The sequence below is a fragment of the Phasianus colchicus genome, chromosome 15 (genome assembly GCF_987193195.1).
Source record: "Phasianus colchicus chromosome 15, bPhaCol1.hap1.1, whole genome shotgun sequence".
Classification (NCBI taxonomy): domain Eukaryota; kingdom Metazoa; phylum Chordata; class Aves; order Galliformes; family Phasianidae; genus Phasianus; species Phasianus colchicus.
Genome location: NC_143450.1, coordinates 729,274 through 736,350, shown reverse-complemented (window position 1 = coordinate 736,350; position 7,077 = coordinate 729,274).

The following is a 7,077-nucleotide window of genomic DNA, read 5'->3' as shown; positions in this document are numbered from 1 at the left end:
TATGCATTTTTTTTTTTTTTTAACATGTAGCAATGCTCTGTAAACCATTCTAAAACACTGCAGTTCAGGGAAAATGCAATGCTCCTGGAAAGAAGCTTGCATACTCACTGTTATTTTCCTCCTGAAATGCAATTTCAATGACTCATCCTGGTACCACACTGCAGTGTACAGCCATTGTGTGGATTTTCACCCAATCTCCAGCAGTCACAATTCACTGCTCTAGTTTTCAGGCCAACTAAATCATTAGGAAAATAAATGTAAAATAAAATCCTCCTGGTAAATAGCTGGCTGGCTGAGCACCACAGCCCCTTGGGATAACAAGGGAAGAAACAGGCATTCAGTGCTTTCAATGGCTATTTGTAACCAATGTGACTGAGCAAGTGGGAGCTCCTATATGAACACAGGTTTCTCTGAATGAGAGCTGAACCCTTCCCATCCCTATTTCCATCCCTTCTCTCTCCTCATCTTTATGTCATCAACAGTTCTTTCTCAATCACACTTCTGCTCCCACCTCTATCCTATCCCTTATCTCTTCACTCTTCATCTCTACATCAAACCCTTCCCCTCCACATCTAAATCCCACTGCAATCACCATCCCTATCCCATCTCACCCATATGCCATCTCATCCTATTCCCATCTCACTCACATTCCCACCCCTGTACCTCTTCCATACCCATTCTCATCCCATTCAATTCCTACACCATTTCCATCCCAACATATTCCCATCCTTCCGTTTTGTATGAAGACCCCAACTATCCACCACTGAAGGGAGAGGTGCCCTGGACTTTTCCAGGGCAGATGACAGTACCAGGCAGCCCCACAGGAGCTGCTGGGGAGCATGCACCAGGACATGGACCAGAGCTCATTTCCATGCTCTCTGCTGCCCCAGGATGAAAAGGCAGGCCCAGCCCAGGGCATCACTCAGAGAACTAAGCCTCAGCCTTGCTTGCACTGTTGCTTCACTGTTCCAGAAACTGTCAGCCCACGTGTATGAGAATGCACATCCCTGGTTTTTCCAGGGCCATTCCCCACTTCCTGCCCAGTGGAGAGAGGCAAGAGCTGCTGATTTTGATCATGACACTGGCAGGACAGCATGAGGGACATTCACTGCCAGTCCAGATATCCTAACTCAAACCCAGGGCACCAAAGTGCAGCATCATCCTAACACAACTTCCAGGAAAGGGCTGACCACAGCTGTGCACTAGGTGCCAAGGATGCTGCTCCCTGGGATGGCAGCCTCACCATCCTGGATCCATCTCACAGAGCAGGGCCAAATTCTGCCACAGTGAGTTTAATTTTGCTGGGCACTCAGAGCCAGGCTGTGGGTACCAGTGGGGCTGTGGGAGCAGACAGAAGACTTTGTCCCAGGTCCGTCTTCCCTGCTGCACTGCTCCAGAGCCTGTGTCATCCTGTGGACGTGCACTTGGCAGAAGCCATGCCCAAACACAATCCCCTTCTGCTGCTGCCTCTCTCAAGTCCCTATTGAGCCCAGGGAGCTGAAGCTGAGAGTCTGGAGCAGAGCAGGGCAGGAGAATAAAGCTTGTGGCTCTGCCTCACTGAAGCCAGTGAGCTGGACACCAGCCTGTGCCAGAACAGAACCAAGCACTTGGGCCAGCAACTCAGCCATCATGGTGCTCCCTGAATATATGTAACTGTGTCATTAGAGGGTGCCAGTGCACGGCCCTGCAGAGCAAGCTATCCCCCTCTCCTGTCCACTGAGTTCTCCCACAGCTGGCCAAGAGCTGGGCAGGGGTGTCTAGGGGCTGTGTGATGCTGCAAGCACAGCCCACCCTTGTAGGTTTCTCCAAAAGTAATGCCTCCTATTTATCCCCATGGGAACTACAACAGATACAAAGAGCACAGTACCACTATTTGTTAGACAAAACTCTCAGCTACAAAACAATATTTTTCAACATAGTCACCACTGTTAGCTTTGTATTTTTGCTAGAAATGAACAAGAGCCTGCGTGTCACACTCATAAAAATCTGTACCAGTAGAGGTGACACCATCCACTGTCTCACTGTGCTTACATTCACTGGTTTCCATAAATGTTCAGCAAGCATCAATGAGTGTCAATGGGTGTCAATTTTTTCAACATGGAGGTATTCAATTTCACACCTTTGCTTCATATGCACTTCCATGTCAGATGGCATTTTGTCAGACTGCCCTTCTACTGCCATCTGTCACAAGGCAACAGAATGTTACGGGATACTGGTGGAAGGTCCAACCTTTACTTCCATCCTACCCCTCTTCCATCCACCTCTTTCATCATGGGCCTGCCTAATGAAATAGGAGGCATTACTTTTGGAGCAACCCTCATATTTTCCTGCCTCAGAAGTCCAAATGCTAAAGTCATGCCAGCTGTGCAGGACTGGGAGCAGAGCCCACTATGACACAGGGATGTGCATGGAGCGGAGCTATGTCAAGGGCTCCAGCACCTGTTGCAGATGTTTCTCAGCCTACTCCATGATAAGATACTTGTGGCTACCAGCACAATAACGCAGAGACAACAGGAACAGTGTAACCCCACCTATTATGACCTGCAGCTATCTCCAGGCTTTCCACAGCAAGCGCAGGTCCGGTGAGCCCAATAAATCTCAACCAAAATGAAATAAATCTCAACTTAATGAAAGTTATGCACAGCTTTCAGGCTTCAGAAGTTCACCAGCAGGCCTCTGGATAGGGTCAAGGGTCACATATCCCACGGCTGTGCAGGATCCAGTCTGGCACTGTCTTGAGGATCTTTATATGTCAGGACCCCAATGGGAGATGTCTTCCAGAACCCCCAGCAAACACAAATCTGCATTAATTCCCCAGGAAGGGACCCCACGAGTTCCAAGATCAGCTCTCTAGAGCTGTGGGGCTCAGCTGGCTGACCAGGTGGTGAGCAGGTGGCCCTAAGCCTAGCCGAGTTTGGGGACCCTGGGGCCACACCAGCCTGGCCACGCAGCCTCATGCAGGTTGCTGCTGTGTGGGAAATGCAGGCTGCAGTGCCAGGGATGGAGGCCTGGCAGGCAGCTGGACAGTGCTTCCAGCATGGCAGGACCTACCCGTGCTCCATGTCCTTTTGGCCATGCTTTCACCACACTCTCCACCAGCCAATGCCCTGCTGGTCCAGGGATCTCTATGACCAAGGCCCGACCACCTGGGCAGCCTTCTGCCACCAGAGAGAAATGGTGGCCCTGTCTCCACCATGAACCATGAACAGCAGGATCATCTGATCCCCAGTACTCTTTGCTCCTGGGAATAGCTCTTTAGCACAAAGCTGTCAGAAGTGGGGACTGGGTATCCTCAAAGCCCAGAAGCTACAAGGTTCTGTCTGGAGCAGCCATGTTCCAGGAGAATGCCTATGGCAGCTGCAGTCTATTCCCACTCTGCTCTTCTGTTGAGCAGAGGCTGAGACCCAGGCTGTGCCAGCAGGCCCGATGGGGTGCTGGCTGAGCTGCTGGGAATGTGGGAGCAGCCAACCCTGCAGAGCTCCAGTCAGCTCCTCCACACACAAAAAACAGCTCAGCTGGCAGCCAAGGTCATCCAGACTGAGCCTTTTCTACCTCTGGGATTTTCCCCAGACTCACAGTACTTCCTAAAATGATTTCAGCCTTTGACTCCTTCCCTTTGATCCCTTTCTGTGCCAGCACCTTACCCAGTAGGAGGATTTCCTGGGCTGCACAGCAGACCAAAAGAATGGATTTTTCATGCAGAAGCTGCCACACCTCTCCAGCATGAACAAGGCTAAGATGATCTGGGTCCCACAGCCAGGCAGTGGAAAGTCAGTGCTGGAAACTAGCACAACACAGCCAGATGTGGGTTTTCCCTGTGCCTTCAAGCTGCTAAGTTGTTGCCGAGGTATCTGAAAGTAAGGTCAGACTGCAGAGAGCTGACATAGCTCTTTACTGGTAGACAGTGGTGCCTACGTGCTGTTCCATGTGATATAAATAGTGTGAGAATGAGATGTGCAAGAGGCCACAGCCAGGGAAACATTCTGGCAGGGTCTGATTTCAGCAGGTCCCGTGGGCCGTGGGGCAGCGCAGGCAGAAGGATTGCAGCAGATCACAACGCTGTGCTGTGAAAGCTGGGATTGCTTGAGTCAAAACCCTTTGGTTTAGTGGCACAGGGAGCTTCTAACATGAGTCACAGGGCTCCAAAGTCATGCAAACATGCAAAGATAAGAGCCCTTGGAGAGAGGAGGTCTGGTGTGGGCCATGCCCAGGTCTTCCATGACAGGGTCCAAAATCCATCATCTTTCCAGCTCTTAACAGAGAAACTCTGAGCAAAATCAAGACCTGTAGAGAACTGCTGCTGAGGCACAAGCTACAGTCTGGTAACTGTTGCGTGTCTCACAAATGGCCTTGCAGAACGGGGGGGTGTGCCAGAGACATCCCAGCTTAGTCTCTTAGCCACACAGCAGCTTAAGGAGGGAGACAAATATTTTTCTTATATGGTGCTGTTTTGAGTTTTGTCTTCCCTCTAACGCTCTTGTCCTGCACCCATAGCTGGCCTGCACCAAAGTGGGGTGCCTACTAATAGCAACCACTGAGTCATTGTTCCCTATAAAATCTCCTCTCTTCCCCTTTCACAGTCATCGTGCCATCAGCAGAACCTTAGGGAATCCAGCAGGATCCTAGGGAAACTCATGCTGAGGTCTTTCTTTGCTCAATCTCATCTTACACCACCTGTTTTCCCCAGATAACCTGATCTCAGAGCACTGTGTCCACATGGACATGTGCTGCCCTCCACACACATCCGTGTCCCAGTGGCAGGGACTGATCCAGGCTCTCCCAGGAACCTCCTGGTCTCCTGGCCAAGTGGGAATGGGTGACAGCCAGCCCACTCGTCACTCCCATAGGAGGTAGCAGGATCCATGCCCATGCTGGTCCTAACACAGCTGGGCCTGCTTAGAGGCTGATTTATGGCTGCTTTGAAGTTCTTTGCACCAGTGCAGCTGAGCAGAGCTGCTCTGCCCTAACATGCTCCAAACATTGTGCCACTGTCCACAGGCTGTGCAGGAGCCAGCATCAGAGTAATGATACAGGGTCCTGATGGAGATGAGCATCCTGATGCCCCATTGGCAGCACCCCCTGGCCCTGTGGCATGGGCCTAAAGCACAGCAATGGCAGAGCATCCCATCTCTGAGGCCCACAGGGACCTGGAGCACAGCGAGGACAGGGTATCCCATCCCTCATTCCCTCCACAGACCTTGTGGTGTTTGCTGCCTGGCCTTGCAGCAGCCAGCACATTCTGCAGGGCATCAATACCTCTGCTGCTGGGTACCCCCAAGGTGACAGTCCTGCATGGCCTGTGCCCACCAGCAAATTCCCCTTCAGATCTCATTCTGTCTGGCTCTGCTCTGCCCGCTCCAGGCCATATCTGCCCCCTCTCACTGCACTGCCCAGGCTTCCCACAGCCCCACACAGCCCGCAGGGCTCCCAGCATTGCTCCAGGCTCCTGGAGAAAACCACACAGCGGCCTTGTGGCCTAAATGCAGGCAAGGTTTCGCAGCCCACATCAGCTCTGCCAAACTGCCATTGATTTCTTGTGCTAGATCGGAGTCAAGCCAGTCCATGAATGAAGTACTGTTGCAGGTTTATTGCTGCTGGTGTCTTGGTTTCCCACAGCTTGAAAGCCTCTGAAGCAGAGTCAGCAAAACTGAAACGTGTGCTACCTCATACGTGCTACCTCACATGTGTGCTGCCCAGTACTCCCCAGGGTAAGAGGATTTCCTGGCCCTAGCAGCTGCAGGATGGCTGCACCATGCTCTTGGGGTGTGCCTGCCCAGCCCCCTATGAGGCAACACCTGGAATGCACTGACCAGAGAGCAAGGTGATCACATTACTTTTTGAATGCAGATTCATTAATGTGCTCTGCTGCATGCCTTCCCCAGTACAAATGATGTCCCTTCAACAGCATGAGTTTTGGTTTTCCTGACCTCCTATGCAAACACTGGTGAGTTGATACCTATGTTTTTGAGGGTGACCTCTGCTCAGCCTTTTCTTGCAGGAAGGAAGTCCGAGGTGCAGCAGAACTTCCAACAGACAGGCTGGGAGTGCAGGGAGCATTCAAGTGTTTGCGATAAAGCTCGAACATTTCTTACCTTGACAGAGGAAGAGAAGAGCTATGGCTATAGTTTTATCTTCCACTGATAGTCCTTGAGACTTGGGCCTTGCCAGGGGACCCACTTTCTTTGTTAGTGACAAGCCTGGCCCACGGTAGTGCTTTATTTCCATGCACCCAAGTAAAACAGCCTTTGTACCTTGCATTCCAGCATAAATCCTGCTTGACTGGGTGGTGAGGGAGCATAAAGCAGGACCAAAAGACACCAAGCAGGATGGAGCATAGAGACCTAGGTCTTCAGGGAGACCTGATCCCACCAAGCAGCTTGGGAAGGACCCAGAGTCCTAGAGCATGTGAGCAGCAGAGCAGATCAGAGCTGGATCAGGCTTTGAGGAAGGAGCTGTAGGTGTCCATTGTGTTCACTGCAGGCAAGTTGGACTATGTGACCTTAAAAGATCCCTTCCATCTCAAACAATTCTAGATATCTCCTTCTAAATCCTTGTGTCTCTCATGCAATGGTCCTGAACATTTAAACTGTCAGTCTTCAGCAGGCAAGGCAGAGAACTTTCCAGTTAGCACAGATGATGCATGAGACAGACCTTTGTCCGGGGCAGGCCCTGAGTTCCAGCACACACAGTGCAGACCTGCCAAGTGTACCCTGCACGGCAGCATTTTCATTCTGAGGTGTTTTATCAATCTGGGTCTGCTTGCCAAGTACACAGCACTGCTGTGTGGGAAGAGCAAAGAAGAGGGCAGGAGTGCTGGACCTGGATCTCTCCATCCGGCACTACTGCAGATAACGATGTCTCACTCCAGCCCTTCTGCCCTCCAGACACCTCCACCAAATCGGATAGCTGGCTGGCAAAGCTGCCTGGCCCTGCCTGCAGCCTCATATAACTGCTCTGCAAGCCAGCAGGGTGTTTCATAAGGCTTTTGCAAGAGGTTTCACCTAATGACTGTGTGGAAAGAGATGGGAAATGCAAAAAGAATGGGGGCAAGCAAACAGCAGCAAGTTCTCTGCACAA